Here is a 24,408-nt window from a genome sequence, read left to right on the forward strand (position 1 = left end):
ACTCATTTTTGAAAACTCATTTTTATGGAGAGGAAAAAAAAATTGAAGGCCCAATTTAGGGTCTAGTTGTGAAAGCAATTTGCAAATGATTTAGGATTTCTTAGTGGAGAATTTTATATCCGAATGGTAAAGCATTTGCTGATTGCAGCAAGAATATGAAGCCGTGTTGAGAAGGGAGCTTGGTGAGGGCTGATTTCATGAAGCTGCCTTGTTGAACGTGATATAGTCTAAGTCCCCATGTGCATATGGCATATAAACCTGTTCTCAGGGCACAGGTCCTCCCAGCAAGGCACGGGATACAGTGCTGCACAGAAAACCAGATGAATTCACTGTTGTAGGAGAACGTCTCTCTAACCAAGTTATTATAACTACTATCCCCTGTGAATTTAGAAATTGTACTAATTTTCTAAACTTACAAACTCCTATCTTTATTATTTGTCCTTTTTTTCTTTACCCTAATTAAACTAATTAGAAGAAGTATGTTAAAAATGGGAGAATCTGTGAAAAGAGAAGAGGGAAGCTCAACTGTTTACCTGAGAAAGAGAAAAAATAATGTGTAAGATATTATTATCAATTAAACTTTTAGTGTATATATCTTAAATGTTTTGAGGAGAATGTAGTTTCTTTTTTTTGAGTATTGTGTACTTTTATTTTAATATGAATTAAGTTTATATTATTTATATAAGTATAAATAAGTTTATATAATTTAATTTTTTAATTTTCTTGAAGTATAGTTGATTTACAGTGTTTCAGGTGTGCTGCAAGGTGATTCAGTTATATATATATATATATATAATATATATTAATTTATTCTCTTTCAGATTCCTTTCCATTATAGGTTATTAAAAGATATTGAATATAGTTCCCTGTGCTATGCAATAGGCCCTTGTTGGTCATCTATTTTATATATGTTAATCCCAAACTTCTAATTTATCCCTCCCTACCTTTCCCCTTTGGTAATCATAAGTTTGTTTTCTCTGTCTTTGAGTCTATTTCTGTTTTGTAAATAAATTCATTTGCACCATTTAAAATTTTTTTTAATTATTTATTTATTGTGGAAAATACATTTATTACAGAGCTATAAATTAGAGGCGGCAGGTGGGGTGGGGTGGGAGGAGCCAAGTTGTCACGTTTTGGGCGTCTGCTCTTTCTCTCTGTCCTCCTGGGCCTGGAACAAGGTGCTCCTTCACTCAGACCACTTTTGACTGCAGGTAGAAGGAGCCACCCACAGGTTTATCGTTCACCTTGAACAGGTGTTCCTAGTTCTTCTGAATCTCCTCAGGGCTCAGCTTGGAGATGCTGAGAATCTGCTGTGCCTCTTGGATAGGTTGGAGGCGGTGGAAGACTGGTGTCATGTGTGACCCCAGGTGTCAGCTGCTGCCCAGCTAGCTGCAAACTCCTGCTGCAGGGTCCAGGGGAAGACCCTACCCACCACTTGCATGCCCATCACAATGATCTGGGCCAGGTACTTGAACATGGAGGCCACTCTGCCTCAGGGGCTAGGCTCTGGCTTCCTGGCCTCACAGCTCTGGCTGGAGGGCTGCCAGCAGGTCAGAGGTCAAGGGAGACTGCCCATTTTGCTTTTAGATTTTACATATAAGTGATATAATGATATTTGTCTTTCTCTGTCTGACTTACTTCACTTAGTATGATAATCTCTAGGTCCAACTGTGTTGCTGCAAATGGCATTATTTCATTCCTTTTTATGGCTGAGTAATATTCCATTATATATATCTATATATATATCTATATATATATATGCGCACACACAGCACATATTCTTTATCCAGTTATTTGTGATGGGCATTTAGGTTGTTTCCATGTTTTAGCTATTATAAATAGTGCTGCTGTGAACATTGGAATGCATGTATCTTTTGGAATTGGAGCTTTCTCCAGGTACATGCCCAGGAGTGGAATTGCTGGATCATATATTAACTCTATTTCAAGTTTTTCAAGAAACCTCCATACTGTCCTCCACAGTGGCTGCACCAATGAACATTCACACCAACAGTGTAGGAGGGTTCCCTTTTCTCCCACACTCTCTCTAACATTTATTATCTGTAGACTTTTTGATGGCCATTTGGATAGATATGAGGTGATATTTCATTGTAGTTTTGATTTGCATTTCTCTAATAATTAATGATGTTGAGCACTTTTTATGTGCTTGTTAGCCATCTGTATGTCTTCTTTGGAGAAATGTCTATTTAGATCTTCTACCCATTTTTGGATTAGGTTGTTTGTTTTTTTGATATCAAGCTGTATGAACTGTTTGTATATTTTGGAAATTAATCTTTTGAATAGACAAAGCAATCTTGAGAAAGAAGAATGGAGATGAAGGAATCATGCTCCCTGGCTTCAGACTATAATATAAAGCTACAGTAATCAAAACAGTACGGTACTGACATGAAAACAGACACATAGATCAATGGAATGGGATAGATAGATCAGAAATAAACCCACAAACTTATGGTCAATTAATCTATGACAAAGGAGGCAAGAGTATACAATGGAGAAAAGACAATCTTCAATAAGTGGTGCTGGGAAAATCGGACAGCTACAAAAAATGCAAAAAAAAAAATGAAATTAGAACATTCTCTGACACCATATACAAAAACTCAAAACACATTAAAGACCTAAGTGTAAGACTGGGTACTATAAACTCCTAGAGAACAGTCCAGGCAGAACATTCTTTGATATAAATCACAGCAATATTTTTCTGGATCCATCTCCTAGAGTAATAGAGATAAAAACAAAAATAAACAAATGGGACCTAATTAAACTTAAAAGGTTTTGCCCAGCAAAGAAAACCATAAACAAAACAAAAAGACAACCTATGGAATGGGAGAAAATATTTGCAAACAATGTAGCTTCTTTATATTACTAGGTATAATAATTTATTTTGGGGGGTAATGTTTCAATTGTTTTGTCTTTTGAATCAGAATTATTAAATTTATGTAAATGTATGTAAATTTATTGATAGAACTGGACCTGAGAGGGTATAAATCAAGAAAACTTTTTTTCCTACTATCTTATAGAGCTCTCTTCCCAAGAACTAGAGAGCTTTTGTAGTTGCTTTTAGGTGTTAGAACAGTCTTTTTCTTTTTTTCCAGCTATGAAAAAATTAAATTAAAAAAAATAAGCTGACACCCAATTTAGAGGGGTACTCCTTTTCCCTAACTGAGGCCTCACCCAGGCACGGCTACTGCTTTTCCAGGCGTCAGAGGAAAGGGAGCAAAAACCTGGACGAAGCCCCACCCTGCCCCGACTGTTGTGCACTCATCCAGCTGTCAACCCTCTTTAGGGCAGATGCCCAACACTTGCTTTTTGGCCAGATGCAGTGATGGGTTCTTTTGGGGGGGCACTCTGGAATGCCCACCCTGCAGTTCCCTCACAGGTGAGGCTTCCCCTGGTTCAGTTTCTGGAACCTTCGTTCTCTCCTGCTCTAGAGGTGTACCCCTGTGGTCTCCTCCAGCCTATGGGCTGCCCTCTCCACTGGGATTCTTTCAAGGCAGCTAGAGCCTGGCTGCCTTCTGCAACTTTCTTGTAACCTGAAGGAAAACTCTGAAAGTGCAGGTTACCCCTACTGCTACCTTCTCTCCTCCCTCTCTGTTCTAGTTTCCTCCAGCCAGCCTCCCATCCTCAGACTTCTTTAAGGAGAGGCAGCCACCAGTGTCTCTCTTCTTGTATAGCCCCAAATGCCTGGAGACACTTGTCTGCACGTCAGGGTTCCCCAGTCTTCTTAAAAGGGCAAGAAGCCAAGATTCTGCAGCTCAGCAAATATCGAGCTGAGGGTGAGGCACAAGGCACATCTGAGAGAAGACAATTACAGTCTCTAAAAGAGTTTCCCTCAGGGCCCTTTTCTCCTGGCTTGAAGTGTGTGTATATGTTTGTCTCTGTGTGTGTATGTGTGTATAGGAGAGGGAACATCCCAGGAGGAGGTGAGAGAGAACACTAAGCGCTGTCCGTTCCTACCAATGCCTTTTGAGAAAAATCTCCTCTATTGCTTCTTCAGCTCCACCGGGCTGGAGTTGGCTGACGGACTTGGTAGTTGAAGAAACCAATTTGACCACCTCTTCATGAGTCCTCTGGGGATGTGTCTAGATCTTTTTAAAATGGGGAAGGGGATAATAGTTAACTTTGGCCCTTAGATTCAAAGCTTTTAGATTTGAAGGCAAGCTTCTGAAACAGTAGGAAAAGCTTCATTTCATATCTTGCTACATTTGAACTTGGACATAATTAAATAGTGGTAGGTAGCTAGTGAATAGCACAGTTGAAGGGCAGTTCTTACATTTTTATTTTGGAGTTATTTTTACAGAATTCATACTATAATAATCCATACTCTACCTCCTTTTGTATGACCCTTTCCTTGTTTAATTCTGTGAGAATCTCATTTCAGTTTATCACCACAAGTACAGTATACAGCCCCTCCCCTTCACTGACTTATACTTTCTGTTTTTCTTAAATTCTTTCCTTCCTCCCTCTCTTTTCCCTTTTCTTCGTCCCTCTTCTCCCTTCTACCCTGATGTGTCCCAACTCTTTTTTTCTCCGTTCTCTCTTTTCTTGATATTTTCTTCCAATAGCAACTGAGCTAGTTTTTCTATGAAACATAAATCATAAGTAGCTGTAAAAAGAAAAAGCAAACGAGATAATATGGAGCTAAGAACAAACTGGATATAAAAACACATTCCATAAAGGCCTTCAGAGTACATACAAAAGGACCATGAATCTGAGACTAATTGGCGTCCCAGCAGCCAAGAAGGAAAAGAACACTGCTTGATCACTTATACAGCCTACAGAGTCCACGACATAAAGAGACTAATTGGACAGAAAAAAATCTGAACTATTGCTTAGGACAGACAGGAATTTCTCCTGAGGGTGTAAATTTATAAACAAAAAACTCAACAAACTACCTCTTAGTAGACACAAGAGTGAGTTTTGTGGGGCTCTTTCATGGAGCAACCCTCTGTTCGCAGATGGCATCTTGCCAAAGCTCTGTTTGGTAACAATTTGATGAGTCCTGGTCACTGCTCTGCCTCTTTTTATCTGCTACAGAGATGAGAGTGACTTACAAAGCTCAGGAGAGGACATGAAGGCAAACAGCATAGGCAGCCTCCTTTGACCAGAGGCCAACACCTAGATTCCCATCTTCATAGAATGTCAGCTGAGAGTCAGACTCCACCCAGAGAGGAAGTGAATACTGTCTAGAAAATTGAGTTTCAGAGAAGATAAATTGCATTTGCATGTTTTCCTGTGCAATCTTTAATCAGCACCAGCACACCAGGGCACTAAACAATTCCCTAAGTCTAGTTGGCCTTCCTGGGGCATGGAAAGGCCAGGTCCGTCCTAGACCATGCCACTTGCTAACTGCTAATTCTGGACCTGGAAATAGTAGGAATACAAAACTGCTGATGCCCGACATTTGAGTCCAAAGAATTTAAATTTAATAACATTGAGAAGACCAAGAAAAAAAGTGTGTTTTCTATGGTAACTGTTAGGCAACAAAATGTTTTAGGTGTTTTGTTTGTTTGGTAAATCTCTTTAGGGTGTCCCAGAGCCCCAAATTTCTAAGAGCAGCATCTTAATCTGACATTTCATTGGTGGTCTCTCTTCTTGGTGTTCTTGAACTGTTTCTTAGTTTTGGTTGGAATGAAGATTTTGACTTTGGGCAGAGCTTTGCAAAACATATGTGGCAAGGACCAGGGTATTTCCTCCCTTCTCCTATCCATCATGGATTCATATTTTTATAAAAACCAATGTATGACCAGAAAAATGATCATGTGTTTGGAGATTGTGGCAATGTCAAATTGTTAAAAACATTTCTAAATACTTACTCTCAGTTTTTGTGTTTGCCCCTTTGAGGACTGGTGACAGATTGTAGATGGACTTAGCATCTGGGCTCTTCTTGCAGGGAGCCCAGCTCCAAGGTACCTGATGCCTTTCAAAGTCGAATTCTAGTTGGTGTGTGATCAAGCAGAAATGCTCTTTGGCTTAATATCTTCCAACAGTTGTAACTCACTTTCCTGTCCATTTAGAAGGTATTATGCTGACCTAGCAGATAAGAAGCTGCAGGGCAGCCACCAGGGCCAGCGCTGGCTGAAGAATGAGCAGGGCTCAGTGCAAAATGAAAATATGGGGCTTGTTATTCAGAAATTATTAAGAGTTCCAAGACAGCGATGGCAGAGAATTAAGTCAAGTTTGCAGGGCCCTTCTGATGGTAGGGCTCTGTTCAACTGCAAAGGTCACATGCTTGTGATGCTGTCTGACTGGGATCCTCAAATTGCTTCTACTAAACTTAATACCTTAGCAAGACTCCATGTGCCTGCACTGACAGATGCTCTAGGAGGCATCCCTGTGAAGCTCATTCTGGTGTCCACTCAGGTCCATGTGGTCTCTGTTCAAAGATGTTGTTGCTGCTGACAGAGGTGTCCCTTGACATGTGTGCTTGACCTAAAAAAAAAAAAACAAAAAAAAAACCATGAACAACAGTCCTTTTCACATTGCATTCAGTGAAGCCAGGTGTGTGTTAGAGACTATTGTTAATGTAATTCCAGCTTCTTAGCCCTTTAGAGGACATTGACTTAAAACTGGCTCTCAGCTTTCTCTGATCTCTGAATACCAGGGCAACAAGGGGAAATAAAAATAATCATGTTGGCAAGTGCCAGAATTATTCTTAGGGAACAAACTGTGTTTTTTCCCTTTCTCTATAAACAGGGTTATGTGGACCAATAGAGTATGATCAAAAGATGCCCTTGGTTCTTTTGGAAGGTTTGGTCTGGAAGGTGAGGACAGCAAGAAAAGGAAGGCCCTTTAGATAGACTGATGTTTACAATTCAATATTAAGTTGTTTTAATAACTGTACGGCAGACATCTCTTTCTGTCTTCTTAAACCTTTAATAAAGTCTGCAACACACATAAACGCTTTGTGTGATCATTTTTTCTTATTATTCCATTTAGGGTCTGTGAGGTGCAAAATAGAAACAGCACCTGCAGGACAGGATGATATCAGCAAAATTCAGGGGATAAGAACTTAGGCTCTGGGACCAAAGTGCCCAGGCTTGGATCTTAGCACCAACAGTTACCAGCTCTGTTAATCTCAGGAAGTTTTTACCTTCTCTGGGCTTCAGTTTCCTCTGATAATAGTAATAGTCCCCACTAAGGTTGTTGTGAATATGACACAGGTTATCGTCTGTACAGCTCAGAGAACAGTGCCTGGTTCAGTCAGTGTGTTAGCTATTATTATCAATGCATGAGCTACATTAATTTAATGAGAACTCATTGAACATCCCCCCTTTTTAAAAAAAACTCCTGAGATAATGTTTCCATCTTTGATCCCTGCCATTCATCCAGTCATCCCTCACCCTCCCTCCTTCATTTTATCATGACTCCAGCTGTAGAAAAATCTCCTGTTTGGGTCTCCACAGCGAGGGTCCATTGCTTAACTTTACCTTCCTACACAGTTTTTCTTTAATGTATCTTTACAACATTTTCCTTAGCTCTTTGGCATCCACCTCCCCCTTTCCCAGTAACTGCGTGCTTGTTTAAGAGCTCTGACGGTATTCACCTGCTCTCGACGTCTTGTCCAGGGAGGCTGGCTCATCACCACACTCACGCTCGCCCCTGCTGGGGAGGGGACATCATCAGTGGCCTGTTGTGCTGAACAGCAAGAAACCCGTGTGGAGCCTGCCTCAGGGTCCAGAGGTTACTATCGATGCAGCAAGGACACACGCTTCCTCTCAACAAATTTAAGAGCGGTTAACAGAATTGATGTTCAATTGTCCCAACATAGCTTTTGAATTCTGCTCATGAAGTATTCAAAAAGCTAAATAACTATAATGGTACCAGTGCTAATGACAAGAAGCTATTTATTGGGCACATACATGCCAGGCTTTGTTCTAGGTATTTTGTATGTACTCACTCATTAATTATTACAGAAATCTTGTGAAATAGGTTTTTCTTTTTTCCTGTTTTTACAGATGACTGAACTCCTGATCCTTGAAATTGGGTTCCATGTTTGTGAAATAAAAGCGCTGATCTCTGTGGTCCCTTTCAACTCTGAGGGTAAGAACGATCTTTCCAGGGAAGGCAGTAATGTTCTACTATAAACCAGTGGTCCTCAAACTTTGGTTAGTATCACAATTGCCCAGATTGCTTGTTAAAAACCAGATTGCCTGGCCCTACCACCAGAGTTTCTATTTCAGTGGGTCTGAGTCATGTCTGAGAATTTGTATTTCTTTCAAGTTCCCAGGGGATGCTGATGGTGCATTGGTCTGTGCCCAATAACGTGAGGTCATGATGTCATTCAGGACTGGAGGGAATGATGGCAGAATTCTAGGGCTATGGGGTCACCTCCCATAGGATCACCTCCCATATAAATAAGTAAGCTGCAATGCCAGTTATAAATACATATATATTTGTACATATATATATTTCTCTTTATCCCACTGGAATAAGAAAAACATCTTTTACTTCTTTTAAAATCTGGGGGAGTACATTGATTTGTGTCATGCCAATCTGCTTTTTTTAAAAAATAGACTATTTTTTAGAGCAATTTTACGTTCACAGCAAAATTGAGTGGGAAGTACAGAGTTCCCATAAAACTGCCACCCCAACGTGCACACTCTCTCCCACCATCAACGTCCCCCACCAGAATGGTGTGTTTGTAACTGTCGGCCTTGACACGTCATTATCACCCACACTGCCCATAGTTTACATTAGGGTTCATTCCTGGTATTGTGCATTCTATAGGTTTTGACAAATGTGTAATGACATGTATCTAAAATCCTGCTTTTTTTAAAAAATAAATTATTTTTAGCTATTACTAAGTAAACAAATTTTCACATTTTCCTTTGCTTTTATAGAATATGTTGTAATTTTGTTCAGAGGTAAAATAATATTCATTTTACTGAAAGGATCCATCTGTTCCTTGCCTCCCACCTCTACCCCTGCCCTTCCAACCACACACACACTCACATACTTTTTTTTATTTTTGAAAGTTAAGGAAGGCATCTTTTATCAAAAAGATCCTATTAGCTATTTTAAATTTTTTTCAAAGTTAGGAAATTCCCAGTAAAAGAAACTCTGCTTCAGATTTCGGTGGCAAACCAGCCATGGGATTAAGTGGATTAATGTAAAAAGCTTTCTCAGAAAGAAAAAGAAAACCCACTCGTTTTCTTCTGAGTGAATGTGTCTGTGATTTCAGCGACCCCAACAGGGCCAGTATGACACAGCCACCACACAAATGGATGGTAACAGCTGTACCGTAACACAGGGAAGACAGAGATTGCACGTCAGGGCGTGGTTCCGAAATGCTCGTCTTTATGTGAGTCCCTTTATTGTAGGTTGTAGGGCTGTCCTTTCAACAAAGCTTCCCTTCAGTATATTAGCAATATTTAAAGGGCCCTGTGTTATGGTGGAAAGAGCTATATAGGTTTTTGATTAAGTCAGGTTTGAGTTTGAATCTAAAACTCATATATTTTCTTACATATTTTTAATACGATTACAGAACCTGAGTATTATGTCATGAATCAGTTGTATTATTATTTTTGTTGCTTGCCGCATCTAATTTGATCAATGATATTCTGCTATCTTTTCAATTTTCAAAAAGACAAAGGATAAAACAGAAAGTTTAGAAATAAGGAACTAGCAAAATAATGAGAAAGAGTAACACATATGTTGCCCAGATAAAAAAGAAATTCTCTTTTAAAAAAAAGATCATAGAAACCTTCCTCAGGATCCAAAGTTAAATATTACATGTTTGCTCTCTTTGGATAAAGAGTTTTACAAATTTAGTTTTATTTTAATTCTTTTTGATTCTGGCCTCACTTTACCTCACACTGGCTCCTAGTATCCAGGTCAATATGAGCACTGATGGGCATGTCCTTTCTAAGAATATCTACCATGTCACTGAAAAGGCCTGAGTGAAGAGGGGGAGAAATCCAAAATAGACAGAAGATGAAATGTTCGAGATCTCCACTCTTAACCAAATCTGTGACAAATGGGAGGTTGTCCTTTGTACAAAATATCTTTGCTGTTGCCTATGAGATGTCAAATATCAATTGGTCTTAGATCACAAACATGAAATCAACCTGAATTTAACAAAAACATTTTCTTAGGTGTAAACCAATTCAGCAGCCTGACTCACAGGATATATCAGAATGTTGGGGTATATCCAGGGCTCAGGAAGCCTTGGAAGAGTTGTGGATTCTGGAGACAGAATGTTACAGTTGTGGTATTTAGCCGTAGCTGGGATAGTCCTACCTATTCGTGACACTGGAGACCTGAATCCCCTGCTTTGTCAGTGCCACAAAGGCCTTGGAATTTATATTTGTGGTTTGAGACTTGAGAAGACCTGAAAACGGCTCCTACTTTTTTTCCCGGCGTGAAACCCAATTATACTTCAAGGGCTTTATACCAGCAAATATAATTATTTCTTTTTCAAAGTTGATTCAAATCATTGCCACAGCTGTCAGGCCTGAAGTGGAAAAAAAAAAAATCACACAAGGTATTATTACTTTTTTTAAAAAAGGACAATAAAATGTAATGAATACTATTTACTCTCTAGTTTCATGTCTTTGAGGAAAAATTTTATGGAAAAGGTATGATTCTCATCAAATTAAAGTGGTTTTATCATGGATTTGATCAGTCAATTAAAAAAAAGAGGAAACGACATTCCACTTAATGCATGTATGCTTATCATTGGTAAAACACAGTTCCATGTACATGGCCAGCAGGTGGTCAGTTAAGTCATTCATGGTGGTCAAATGTGGGTGATACAGGGGACATCTATTGGACTCAAGGTTGACCAGGGAGCAGTGATGGTTCTAACACTGGGTGCTGGAAAAGCTCAAGGCCCACCAGTCCCCATGCAATTTACTCCACAAGCATTTTTTGACACTCTCTGGGCCAGGCTTCCCACTTTACTGGGCATATAACACCACTGAGGTCAACCTCGACTCCCAAGGGGCTCACAGCCCAGTGGGTACAGTCAGAAATCAGCACTCTGAGAGAGGCTACTGTGGGAGCCTCGAGTAGGAGGTTCTTACGTCCTTCGGGTGGTGGCGAGAGGTTTTGCTTTTGTTTTTGCTTTTTAATAGAGAGGATACTGAGGCTTTAATAATTCATATAATCAAGAAGTGAGAAAGCTGCAATTTGGAGCCCTTGTCCTTTGCCCATGCTGTGTTAACTCCTCTGAGGGTGAGAAGGGCTTGCTGAGGCGTCAGATGGAAGCAGTGGGACAGAGATAGCTTGGAAGATTTTTAAGAGATAAGATGGGGGAACCAATTGAATGCTGAGTGACTTAAGAATAAGTCTGGATGACTCTCGGGTGGAAGTCTGGTTTAGGCAAGGAGGAGGATCGTGACAGCAGTTCCCAAGAAAGGGAAACAGTGGGTAAGAGAAAAAGCAGGGACGGTAGTGGTCTCAGTTTTAGATCTGCTGTGTTCCTACCGCTTATGAGTCTATATGATATTTAACACTTACAGGATAAGAGTTGTGAAGTGGCAAATGGGTTTTGGAAGTCTTCGGCATACGGTTGGTGGTTAAAACTGTGTGAAGATGGCATTTCCCAGGGAGAATGTGTAGGGAAAAGAAAAGTAGTTTGAGGCGAGGAACCTGAGAAACACAGGAAGAGGAATGGCAGACAAAAATGAGTTGGAGAAGAAACGATCCCCAAAGGAGACTGAGGACTAACAGTAAAGTGGTTGAGAAGTCAGAGACATTGGTTTCAAGAATGGTGATGGTTGGCAAATACAGGCTCATGGTTGCCTGTTGTATGCCCAACGCTGTTCTAGTCACCACACAGTTAGCTTCTTTGACCCTCACAACGACTCCATGAGGTCAGTGCCATTATTATTCCCATCTGATGGCTCTAACTTGGCCGGGTCATGCATTAGAAGATAGGGAAGCTGGCAGTCTGTCTCCACAGCCCATGCATTATATTGCCTTATACCGAGTGTTTGGCCTGTTCACTTCCCAGAGATGCTACAAAATGTGATGATTTCCTTATCTTACTTTTGGCTTTTTATACTTATTTTTCATTTTCCAGGTTAACCTTGAAATTCTTTTAAACCCAATTTCTCCTGTGTAAACTCCTGGGGGAATGATTTGCTAACGTGCTCATTGCTTTGGGGACTGCTCTGCTCTCATTATGCTCCTGGTATAAACTCAGAGAAAAGTGTTTCACATGGTATTTGGTTCTTAACAAATGCTTGTTGACTGAAAACATGAAGGGGCCTCACCTGGACACCTACCTGTGTTATGTTCAACACGTTTCTTTAGTATCCATACCATACCATACGATACCACACCATCCTAGACCATACTGTGGTGGCCAGTCCCCAAGATGGCCTAAAGATCCTTGTCTCCTGGTATTCATGTTCTTCTATAATCCCCTACCCTAAGTGTGAGCTGGACTTAGTGTCTTGCTTTTAATGAATAGACTAAGGCAGAAGTGAAGTTGTATGACTCGGAGATTAGGCCATGAAAGGTAGTGTAGCATCATATATTTTTCTCTGAGGGAAGCCATGTTATGAGCTTGTCCTGTAGAGAGGTATACACAGCAAGGAACTGAAGCCTCCTGCTAACAGCCATATGATGAACTTGGACGTGGATCCTCCAGCCACAGTCAAGTCTTTAGAGATTGCAGCCCCAAATGGCACTTGATATAGGGGGCCAATGGTCTAGGTTTTCCAGGGACATTCCTGGGTTTAGCACTGGAATTCTGTATCCAGGGAAACGCCTCTGTTATAGGCAAACTGGAATGGTTGGCCACCCTAGCTTCATTGCGACCTCCTGAGACCTCCCAAGCCAAAGCCATTGAACTAAGCTGCTCTCAGATTTCTGACTTTCCAGAAACTGTGTGAGACATTAAATGTTTCTTAGGGTGATTTGGGGGTCATCTGTAACCAGTAATGGATAAGTAATACCCATACCATGTCATACTGCACCAAGAAACCACATTCTGTCCTGACCAGAAGGCTGCTGGAAAATGCAAAGGAAGAGGCTCTAATTTTCTATACCTCTGCTTAGGAGATTTCTCTAGATCCTACTCCCCTATATGAGGGAGAATATTTTGTTTTTCCTGGCACCTTGATTTTTATTTCAACTGCTATGGAGAAATGTTAACAGAATGCCTTCTCGCTGGAGTAGTAGGAATGCCCTACGTGAAAATTAATGGAATTACTGCCTGTGAACAACCCCAAACAACAAAGAAATGCTTAAATAAGGTAAAATATAAAATTCTGATGCTTCTTCTTCTACCTTTGACTCCTGCTTCACTGAATCCAAGAGAGAACAGTCTGGAGTAAAGGTTTCAAGTTTGAGTTAGCTTTAGGTGTCAAAAAGATGTTATATTTATGATATTTACGAGTATGTTTATAGCTGGGAAACAAAAAAAGATTACTCAGCTTTTGCTTAATAAGTAAATTTAGGATTCCACACTGTAGTAATAATATTTACTTCTCAATACATGCTGGTGGGTTTTTTTGTTTGTTTGTTCTTTGTGGGGTTTTTTTTGTTTGTTTTGTTTTGTTTTCTGCTAGGTCTAAAACATTATGGATTATACATTGTTTTATGTGGGTCTTGGGCTTCTGGTCTATAAAATGATTTGGTGATCCTAAACTTTAAAGTTTTGTGTAAATATTCTGAAGCCATAGCTTTAGCATTAGTGGTACCTATGTATTGTGTTACTGTAAAATACTAATAAATACCATATAACTATTTTTTCAATCTCAGATCAAACACATTTTTATTTAATATAAGACAATATGGGCATCTACTTTTCTAATGCTTCAAAAGTAAACTCTCTTGTATGAACTTTTATTCCACTGTGACACCTTGAGTCCTTAAAAATGGTTGTGGTGCTCTTAGTGGCTGAGCTTTTGGAGAAGGAGCCTGGGGAGTTAAGAGCAAGCTGAGTCCTTCTGGTAGTTGAAGGAACTCAGGTGCTTGGAGAGTTTGGGGGTTGGGTTTCATGAAGGTACTTTGCACTGGATCTTGGGCAAAAGAGAGAAGGATTATGAGGGTACTTTGAATGGAAGATACCAAGTGGATAAGAGTAGAATGTAGGCCTCCAAATGCTAATATTACAAATTAGAAAATAAACCAAGATAGGTAGAACAAGCTAATGAGTTTTATCTTATCTAGAATCAAATATTTAAGGTGATTAAATTCTTTATTTTTAAAGCTGTTAAATGCAAATGAGTGATATTTAACATAAGATGTAACAAAACAAGCATTATGCAGATAAAGAGTTAAATACTTTCTTGTCTATAAACCTGGAAAACTTTCTGATTAAAAAAACGTTCTTTCTCCTTCTGGTATTCTTTGTTCCCCACCCTTTCTCAAGCAAAGGAAGTTAGTTCTGGTCATCTACAGATGCTGCTGCATTTCTTCTGTCACTTATTTTAGTGAAAAACTCATTTTCTTAATTTTTCCCTTTCTATCGTTTTCATGCAGTGATTAGTAATTATCTGACTTATTTTGTTTTTATCTCTCAGAGCCGCTTGTTTTAGTTTTGGTTTTTTTCAGATCTCTCCAGATAGTTCTTCTGTTGTCTATGATTCTTTGCTCTTGTCCTAAAAAGTATTCACATCCTATTCCCTGAAACTTCCAGTTTCCGCGCACTTAATCTCTCTCTGTGAAACCTGCCCATTGTAGCCTCCATCGCCTCTGACCTGCAGCACCCAGATGCTTCCTGTGAGACAAAGCACAGGCACTGACTCAGGAGTTACAGAAAGCACTGTTCTCCCCCCCCCCCCAGTTGAAAATGCTAAAATAGTGTAAAAACACACTATGTTATCTCTTGATTATTGAGAGGGTGGTTCCCATGCTTTTAGATTTTCCTTCTCTTTGGTGACTTTCTAACCATCAATTGTCATCCCTGTGCCAGGTCTGGATAGAGACTAGACACACAGGTGAACTTGGTCCTACTTGTTGGTGTCTCCAATGAAAAATTTGGAATGGAGGGACATGAAAATTCTAGGCAACCTTTGACTGTGTCCTCTCTTGGAGGAAATGTTACCCATTTTCCACAATGGGTGCTATTTTAAAATCACTATTTTGAAATGTAGTTTGATGGCCACATTTAGATCTGGATGTGTTTGATATTCTACAAGTCTTTAAAACTTCAAACAAAATCATGAGGCTGAACTGTTAAAAGGAAATGGTGATAAAATCATTTGTCACACTCCCCTGCTCAGTCTCCTCTACTCTGGGGAGAAATGGCATCACATCTTAGACTGATACACGTAAAAACACAGTCAGCAGGAAGCTAACCCGCTCTTCCACACTTACTCATTCAATAACTATTCATGAGAGCCAGCTCTTGTCAAGTACTGCGTTAAAGGCTGAGGATGAGTGTGTAGGAGAGGTACGCAAGACATTACGAGGTTTTGGAGGAGAGATGTTCAACTCAGCATGGGGCATGGGGGGGAGTATTGCTGTCAGAAACACCTTAGGGAATCATATTTTGCTCATTCTCGAAGGGTGAGTAGAAGCTAGGCAGGTAGGTGGTGTTGGCGGAGGTGAGGGGAAGGTAAAAAGAGATAGGAATGGAGACAGCCCGAGCAAAGTGTGATGGCACAAAATTGAACGCGGTATGAGAAACTACCAGTATTTCAAGCTTTCTGAACTATGAAGTGTGAGAATGAATGGTGACAAGTTAAAGGTGTGAGATCTAGGGGCAAGAAATGAGGGCTTAAAGGTGGGCAAGGGGCTGTGTTCCATGTCAAGGAACTTGGACTTCGTTCTGAGGAGTGAGGGCTCCATCAAAAAGACAGACATTTTAGACATAACTCTAGGGCTAGTGGAAAATAAAAAGAATGTAAATGAAGTGAAAGAAGAGGTTGCCACAGAGTTTAAATGGAGACAAGAGCCTTAGTTATAATAGTAGTTGGAGTAATAAAAAGGGTAGATTTTAAAAGTACTTTGAGACAAAGTCATTAGAATTTTGTCATTTCACTGATTACCTACGAAGATTCAGGGAGATGGCTAAGTGAAAAATGACACCCAGGTTTCTAAATATTTGTTTGAACAGCAGTGTCATAAACTAAATAGATAATATAGGATAGGAACAAATTTAAGGGGAAAATGGGTGATTTCAGCTTTGGGTATGTTGAAGATTTGTTGTTTATTCTGGTGGTGTTATCCAGCCTCTAGTTTAGCACATGAATCTCAGTCGTGCTAGATTGAGAAACTACAGGCATTTCAAGCTTTCTGAACTATGAAGCATGAGATTGAACGAGAGATGGGAACCAAGGATTTGAACTTGAAAGCCATTAGTAAGCATTTGGTTGTTAAACTACATGAAACCACAGAGGGAGAGGGGGAGAGATGAAGAGATGAAACCACAGATGGAGAACAATGCAGTAAAAGCTCTGGGCCTAGGCAACATTGAATGTTTGTGCAGACAAACCAGGCAAAAGGAAGACTCATAGAAATATAAGGAAAATCAGGAAGCTGTGATGGCATAAAGTCCAAGGGAGCAGAGCTTTGAAAAGCAGGTATCAAGACCAAGTTGTGTTCCACAGGTAAAGACTGGAAAATAGCCCTTGGATGTGGGAACTTAGAAACTGTGATCTTAGGAGGAACAATGAGAACAGTTTCAGTCCAGTAATGGAACAGATGTTAGCAAATGGGAGTGTGGGCTGTGCTTCTGAGAAATTTGGAGAAGGGGTAAAAAATTTGAACAGTTTGCCAGGAGATAGAATGGGACCAAAAGAGATTTTTTAAAAAAGGATTATGGAAGAGTCTTGTACGTGTTTAAAGACTATTGGAAGAGGAAGAAGCCAGAAACTAACCCAAGCCTTCAGTGCCTCTGCGATATAGTTCTTTGATTTTACTACCTCTAAATGTCCCTTTGATGTGTGCATTAGTGAAGTGGGTTATCATATACTTTAACAGCTTTATTGCTAAATTTTATGAGCACAATTATATTTCAGAGAGGTGAGTTGGGTAATTAAATGAATTAGTTGAAGAGGTGTGATCTAACTCCTTCATGTCTATAGAATGCTTCTGGGGTCTTAGGAAACAAAAAATTTGATGGAGATTTAGGAAGGAGGTTGGGGAAAGGCATTAATTTAAAAACCACAAGCAATGTTTATCATGAATAAATGGATTTAAAAGACTGAATATGTTGTTTAAATAAAAGTTTTAGGATTCAGTAAATTAATTTTGTCCCTTATTAACATGGATAATTGAGGGCGACTTGCTTCTACTCTGTTCTCCCTCTTTTTAAAATAAAAGTTCAATCTTATGACTCCATCTAGGAGTTTACTTTCTTTCCTTTCCTTTACATAAAAGAAAGGGAGTTTATCCTTAAAAAAAAAAAAAGTGATTCTAGACACATCTAGATGTCAAGCCCAAGCCTCTAAATGCAAAGGACATTGGGTAATGCATGACCCATGTTTAGACAGAGCCTTAACAGGACTCGGAGAGAAAAATGAGGCCATTTTCTTCTTTGTGAACAAGACTAATACTATTCATCATTTTTTGTTACGCTGTCTAGGCAGGCCTGTAGGCTTTTAAGGATATTCTTCCTGTGCTATTCTTATGCAGAAATATCACACTTTACTGGTGATCAATGTATTCTTGAAACTTGGTAAATAAAATCTTATTCAAAGGAAGGAAAAGAGCTATTTGAAGAAATCCTTTGGCAAATCTTTTCTTAAACATAAAGGATATTTTTAAATGGATCTATTGAGGAGGCAGGCATTTTTGTGAATCAGGCTTTGTCTATGAGGGTGGAAAGACATCTACAGTAGACAAAGTCCTACCATATACAAAAATCAGAGAACTTTAATCAGAAGTCACCTCTGAGTTTACTTCGATGAGTCAAGCTCTGATTAGCAGCAATAGGTCCTGAAGATCAGGGTGGGGACCCTCCTCATTCAAGTGTAATTCCACTGAGCCACCAGAGGATGAAGAATGCAGGATGCCCCTTGGGATGTCTGTAAGGTGAACTGAACTGGGGCAAATTTAGCCCGGAGTACAGATGAGTCTCAGCCTGGATATAGACGATAAATAGCAGTAGAACACAGAACAGTCTGAAGCACAATCTCGGAACAACTCTTGGGTCAAGGTTCAAGGTGATCCTGTAACACTAAGGAGGGACAGGTTCTGCAAACATCAGGCATACCTGAAAGGAGAACTGATATAGTTCTTTGATTTTACTACCTCTAAATGTCCCTTTGATGTGTACATTAGTGAAGTGGGTTATCATATACTTTAACAGCTTTATTGCTAAATTTTATGAGCACAATTATATTTCATTTGTCTGTGTTATTGCCTCTGTACCAGCTCTTTTTCTTTCTATCTTTCTTTCTTTCTTTCTTTTCAGCTTTTCTAGCTGCCCTTCCTTTACTAATCCTTAGCATTAGCGTTAATACCACCTTCTGTCAGGCATCATCGTGACATACCTTCTGTCAGCACCCTCTCCTTTGGACATGATTTATCTTATCTTTCCCTCTTGACATGAAATATAAAACACTTTGAGAGCAATACCACACATCTTACTCATATGTTCAGATGCAGACATTTAGTGATAACCTGTTCTAGGCACTCATCTTGGTTTTCCTGTTTTTAAAGAATAACACTATTTTGCCATGTCTTAACATGAATGAAGACGTTCACATTTACTCATCTGTTTACTTTTCACAACTATCCCAAGAGGAAGTACTGTGCATTTTGTTTTACAGAGTAGAAAACCAATGCTCTAGAAGGCCATACAAGTCTGTGGGGGGGACCAAGAACCAGTATATTAAATGAATATTCCCTTAGGGAGCCATATAGGCTATTCCCTCAAGTAGACTTAATGAATTTCCATAGTTAGTTTGCGGTAAGTAGGAGGAGGGTTGGAAAGTGAGTGACTTAAGGAAGAAGAACAAAAAGCAGTGGCAACAGCAGTTGTGGCCACATCAACCATCTCCCTGGGCAAGTACCTGGTAACTGCAAGACACTGCAGAACCCAGCCCCCAACGGCTTCCTGGCTTTTATCCAAAGCTCTTTTTAAAGAGTCTAAGATTGTGCAGGACAAATATGGTTGGACTTGGCTGGCAGCTTTTGGCAGATTTAGGGCTCTTGACTGACTGAATTATGAGGCTTGCACGTGTGCACAAACCTGCACATATCCCAGCACATGTCCATTATATGTAACTCAAGTTAGTAAGAATAAAAATTAAAGATGATGCTGGTTAATTTGGGCCCATTTTAAAATTGACTAATGATTATCTTACATGTACCTAATCCTCTTCTTCTGAACAACTTACTTAAAAATATATCACTGTTACAGTGGAATATATCTAGGGAAATAATCCAGGGAAAATATTGGTCAAATCATGCATATCATGCATGAATTAATGTTGAATGCAACCAGGATACAAAAAGCAGAGTAAAAGGAAATCTAAGATGTATTTCCCTGCCTGTGGAGAATTCCACTGGAGAAGGGTGGGAGGTGTCTGTTCTATTAATAATGAAACAAATTCTCAAGAAATTATTATCTCCTTAAATTCCTTCACCTTGTAACTGTTGATTTGGGCCTCAGTCAAGTTGGTTATGAAATACCTCACCCAGGAGTAAATAGCACATGGCAGCTGAATGCGCAGTAGTCAACACTGTTGCATATTTGAGATGTGCTGAGGGGCATGGGAGCTCAAGTGACTACATCTCCAGGTGTGACATCTTTTCCACTATAATTCTACTGCCGATCTGGAACATAGTTTCAGTTCAGGCAAAAAGGCGAGTTTCATGTCTGGGCACCTCCTTTGGGAAACACCATTCTCGCGGCTGCTATTTTTGTTCAGGACCCATTGTCAACCATGGTGTTCCAGGCAGGATGCTGATTCTTTTTTCTCCCTACCTTATCAAAGCTGCAATGAGAGTGCTAATGAATTTGTGAAATCACAAAGTACCCTGCAAGGGTGAGGGATTCTGAAAACAAGCAATCAGGGAATAAATACATCAAGACAAAATTAATAACTTTGCCTTAAAGCATCACAACAGTAGCAGCCAATATAGAGAAATTTCATTGAAATGAAAGACTTCAGGCTTTTATTGTCATTCTTTTTTCTTGACTTCAGAAGAGGAAAATCTGTATTGAGCTTCTAGTGTTTAGAAGTCTGTAAGTGTATAGGAGTCATCATTGTTTAACCTGAACACAAGAACTCTTGTTACGTTTGCCGTAGGACTGGATCAGATGTGCTCAAAGACTTTCACAAACTCACAGGAAAGACAATGAAATACCACTACACATCCTTCTGTATACAGAGCAACTGGGATTCTCAGCATTACCAGTGGGAAAATAAAATGGTGTACCACTTTGTAAAACTGAAAGTTTCTAATAAAGAGACATGTACCCTATGACTAATCCATTCCACTTTCTGCTCATTGGCCAAGCCCAAGTCAATGGGGTAAGACTGTATAATAGGCTCCTTGGGAGGAGCAGAAAGTAGTCTGAATATAATCTACTTCGGTGATCTTAGTGAGGTTACTTCTCTAAATTTCAACCTCCTCAAACTGTGAAACAAGCCTGATGATCCCTGCCACTAACAGTAGTTCTCAGAAAACAGATGTAAATTAAATGCGCTGAACAAATCTAGCTCTTTTTTTTCCTTCCTTTGTGATGTCTATGGATGTGCACCAATTTGCATTACTGTGAATTTCAGAGAGTTTAGAAATTATAGGATTAAATTAATCTTCATAAGTCATAATTTCTTAACAACTACTTGTTGGCCATGTCTTACTACGTGTCCTGAGGGTCATTAATCTGAAAGGAATATAGACACTGTCATTTTTCTTTAAAATTTTACTAACCTATGGAGGAAACCAATATTAACAGTTTGAATGCAAAGTATAATAATGTTTCTATTATGCTTCATATATGGGAATATGGGAGTGAAAATAGTATTATCAGTCCCATTTTATAGTTAAATAAATTAGTACAATCATTTTTTAAACTTCATTTAATTCATTAGCAACATTTTAAGGCTTTTTCTGATTATTAAGTAAGCAGTAGTATACAGAAATTATAGAAAACTGAAAAGATAGAAAAGGATTTAGACAGAAAATAATCATTCATAATCTCCAAGAATATCCATAGTTAACATTTTGTTATACTTCCAAAGTCTTTTTTTCTTTGTGTGTGTGTGTGAATGTGTGTGTTGTGTGTGTTTCTAACATTGCACAACTGGAATCATAATGCATAGTTTTTTTTTATACTTGATTTCTTAATAGCATATTTTAGATTTCTGACCATTAAAACATCATTTTTCAAGAGTGTTTAATATCCTTCTGTCATATATTGTATCACACATATGAAGCTTCTATCATTGGGTATTTCATAAATTACTCAGCCTTCCTCTCTTGATGATTATTAATGTTGTTCTGTTGTTTCTAGTTTTGTTTTGTTTTGCAGTCAGTGCGACCCTGGATTGAACATCTTTACATATATATTCTTGTTTGAGTTTGGAATTACATATTAAGTCCAGGATTCTACACAAATAATTAGGTCAAAGAATGTTTTTTCTTAAAGTACTTGATGCATATTACTATTTCATTTTCCAGAAATTTTTGCTGAACATTTGAACAACCATTTTAAATTTTTTACCACATGCATAATACTTGTGGGCTTAGGTTGGGAGTAGGTAGGGATGACAAGTTGGGCTGGAAGATGAGATGTAGGTATTAAAAAGACCTAAAAGAACGTAAGACTATAAATAAATCACAAGGAGCTTTGTGGAAAGAACTGACTGGGGGTTAAATCTAAGAGCAGCCAAGGTCAAGTCACAAATGGGGACCGTAGCATTTTAAAATCCTAACTCAAAGGAGTGATGCAAGGTTTTGTGTCCTAACTGGCTTGGAGGGCAGGGAACTGAGGTCAGCGGGATTGGGCATGGGTGGGTCTCCTCCAAGGTCACAGAGCTAGTTAGTGACCGAATGAACCTGGTCTTCTGATCCCACAGTCAGTGCACTTTGCATCACAACACACCGCCTCTCAAGACAAGGTATACACACGCACGTTAAAGCGTCAGATTACCACACCAAGCATGGTGTAATTAAGTGACGAAATGCATAACATAGACACGCGCTTCCTGAGTTAGTGGTTCTCTACCCAGGGACTCGGAGTTGGGTCAGGTACATTACAAAACAGTTACTGAAAATGTGCTCTGTCTTTGTCCCCGTGACGTCCCGTGTATTGACTCATGGTTTTCCGCTAACCTTACCTGTGATTCAAATCTTCCATCTGGGGATTCTAGCAGACTTTTATATTGTCACAACTGATACTTCTCTTGATGTTTTCTTCCCCTGTCCTTCAACGAGTGTTTTGCATGGGCTCCTCATGTTTAGTGGAAGGCTTGGCATTTATTAATTTTAAAGACTGATTGAGCCTTACTTGCACCAGCACTGTTCCAGCTCCTGGAGGTCAAGCTATGCGCGAGGAAGGCACCACTGCTTCACACTTGAGCGAAGGAAGGCAGGCAAGAACTGAGACAGTCCATGGACACGGTAACTTCCGAGAGTAACGCATATTTTAAGGAAAGTGAAATAGGGTGATGTGATGGTGGTGAGGCGTGGGCTTTCTTTAGGTTCACGGACAGGAAGGGCTCTTTGAGGCGATGTTTTTTAGTTAAGACTAGACGGAAAGGGGGAACCAACCTTGTGAAGACTCAGGGAGAGTATTCTGTACAGAAGGGACGCCAATGCAAAGGTTCCAAATGGGTGATAAGCTTCACAGGTTCAAGAAGCAAGAAGGCATGTGTGGCTATAAGGTAGTGAGTGAGGGCGAGAAAGAGAAAAGGTGATCCTAGAAACACAGGCGGGCCAGGTCCTGTGGGGTCTGGAAACCTGCCTGTCACTCATGATTCCCAGCACCTCTGCATCCTCACCTCTGATTAGTCACCGCATGTCCCAGACCCATCCCCTCCCTTTTCTGATTGGAACTCCCCTTTTTAGGCCTTTATCTTCTCTCTCTAAGATACAGGTGGTCTTCTCACCCTTTGCCTTAACTTCAGATTTTTCTTACCTTCATTCACTCCCACACAAACGTAGGAGGGATCTTTCTAAATGCAGTCTGACTGGGCCACTCTAGCGTTCAAGTAACCGGCGGAAAAGCCCTCTGCAAGCAAATAACCCCCTCCCTATCTGGCCCCGCCTCCTTTCTTACCACGCCCCTCACCTCTCTTCATGTCCCTTCCATTTTATCCCCTCTTCTCGAGTCCACTGGTTCTCGAGCCATCCGCAGTAATCCCCCGCAAACTAGCCGTGCTTGTTCTCGCCCTTGTACCAGCGTCTGCCTGTGCCAAGCACACGCGATCTGTCTTTCCTCCTTTCTCCTCCCTTTCAGTGCCCCTGCTGCCGCGAGGGATGGAGCTAGCCGTCCTCCCTGGTGCCTTAGCACTTTGCACTTGAAATCACTGTACCTTCTACTGCACTTGTGTCTGCACGTGTCTGTCTCTCTCACTAGCACAGGAGTTCCCTGTCAATAGGGTCTGAGTTTGATTTGCATCTCTGTTCCTGGAATTAGGATGAGGGCAGTGCTAGGCACAGAGGAGGCGCTCTGTGAATGTGGGAGGGTGGTGCACATCCTGTGGGGGTCCTGACTGGCGATGCATTTGGGCAGGAGGGGCCTTGAGGTACTTTCTGGTTCCTCCTCTGGTGTTGCTGGGGCAACTTCATGGTCTCAGAAAATCTATTCAAAAAACATCGTTGTATTGGTCTCCATATACAAGGAAGTTACTAAAAATCTCCTTAGTGCTCTGTCTAGACATAGTAGAGGCTAAATAAATATTTAGTAAATTAATGAATGAATAATTTCCATTTCAAAACAGCCCTGGCAAGGAGAAAACCCTGTTGAAGAATGAAACATCACTTTTGTTATCCAGTGAAAAGGAGGAATATATTTCTTCAAGTTTTTTCTTCTTCTCTTTCTTTTTTTGGATCTTTTGGTTTGTTTGTTTGTTTTGGTGGGGGGAGGTAATTAGTATTTTTTAGTTTGTTTTTTTTAATGAAGGTACTGCGGATTGAACCCAGGACCTTGTGCATGCTAAGCATACACTCTGCCACTGAGCTATACCCTCCCCCACTTCAAGTTTTTTCTTATAGCAAAGTCAGAATTTATTTGATATTTGGATTATTCACATTGTACCTGAGTCCTTTGCTTAAACTCTTCTCAGGGCACTTCACATACGGATCCTAAATGTCTTTTGTGTGTATCTGTGTGTGTGTGTGTGTGTGTGCATGTGTGTGTGTGTGCCTGTTTATTTTCTTATGTTTGTAGAAAGGAAATATTGTATTTACATCTCACTTCAGCTTTCTCAGAACTCCCTACTGTCCCAGGAACAGGCATCATGCTGAAGTTAACTATTTCCTGACAAACCTAGAGCACATTTTGTCATTCTGACTTCCTTCTTGTCCTTG

At 39.9% G+C, this 24,408-nt stretch overlaps 2 pseudogenes; one reads left to right on the forward strand and one right to left on the reverse strand.

The window, feature by feature from the left end:
• The window catches only part of LOC102507523, a 367,819-nt pseudogene that overhangs the window by 83,776 nt on the left and 259,635 nt on the right, over positions 1-24,408 (forward strand).
• On the reverse strand, positions 1,127-1,477 carry LOC106730890 (annotated as a pseudogene).

Source organism: Camelus ferus, chromosome 11 (assembly GCF_009834535.1).
Source record: "Camelus ferus isolate YT-003-E chromosome 11, BCGSAC_Cfer_1.0, whole genome shotgun sequence".
In the NCBI taxonomy this organism is placed as follows: Eukaryota; Metazoa; Chordata; class Mammalia; order Artiodactyla; family Camelidae; genus Camelus; species Camelus ferus.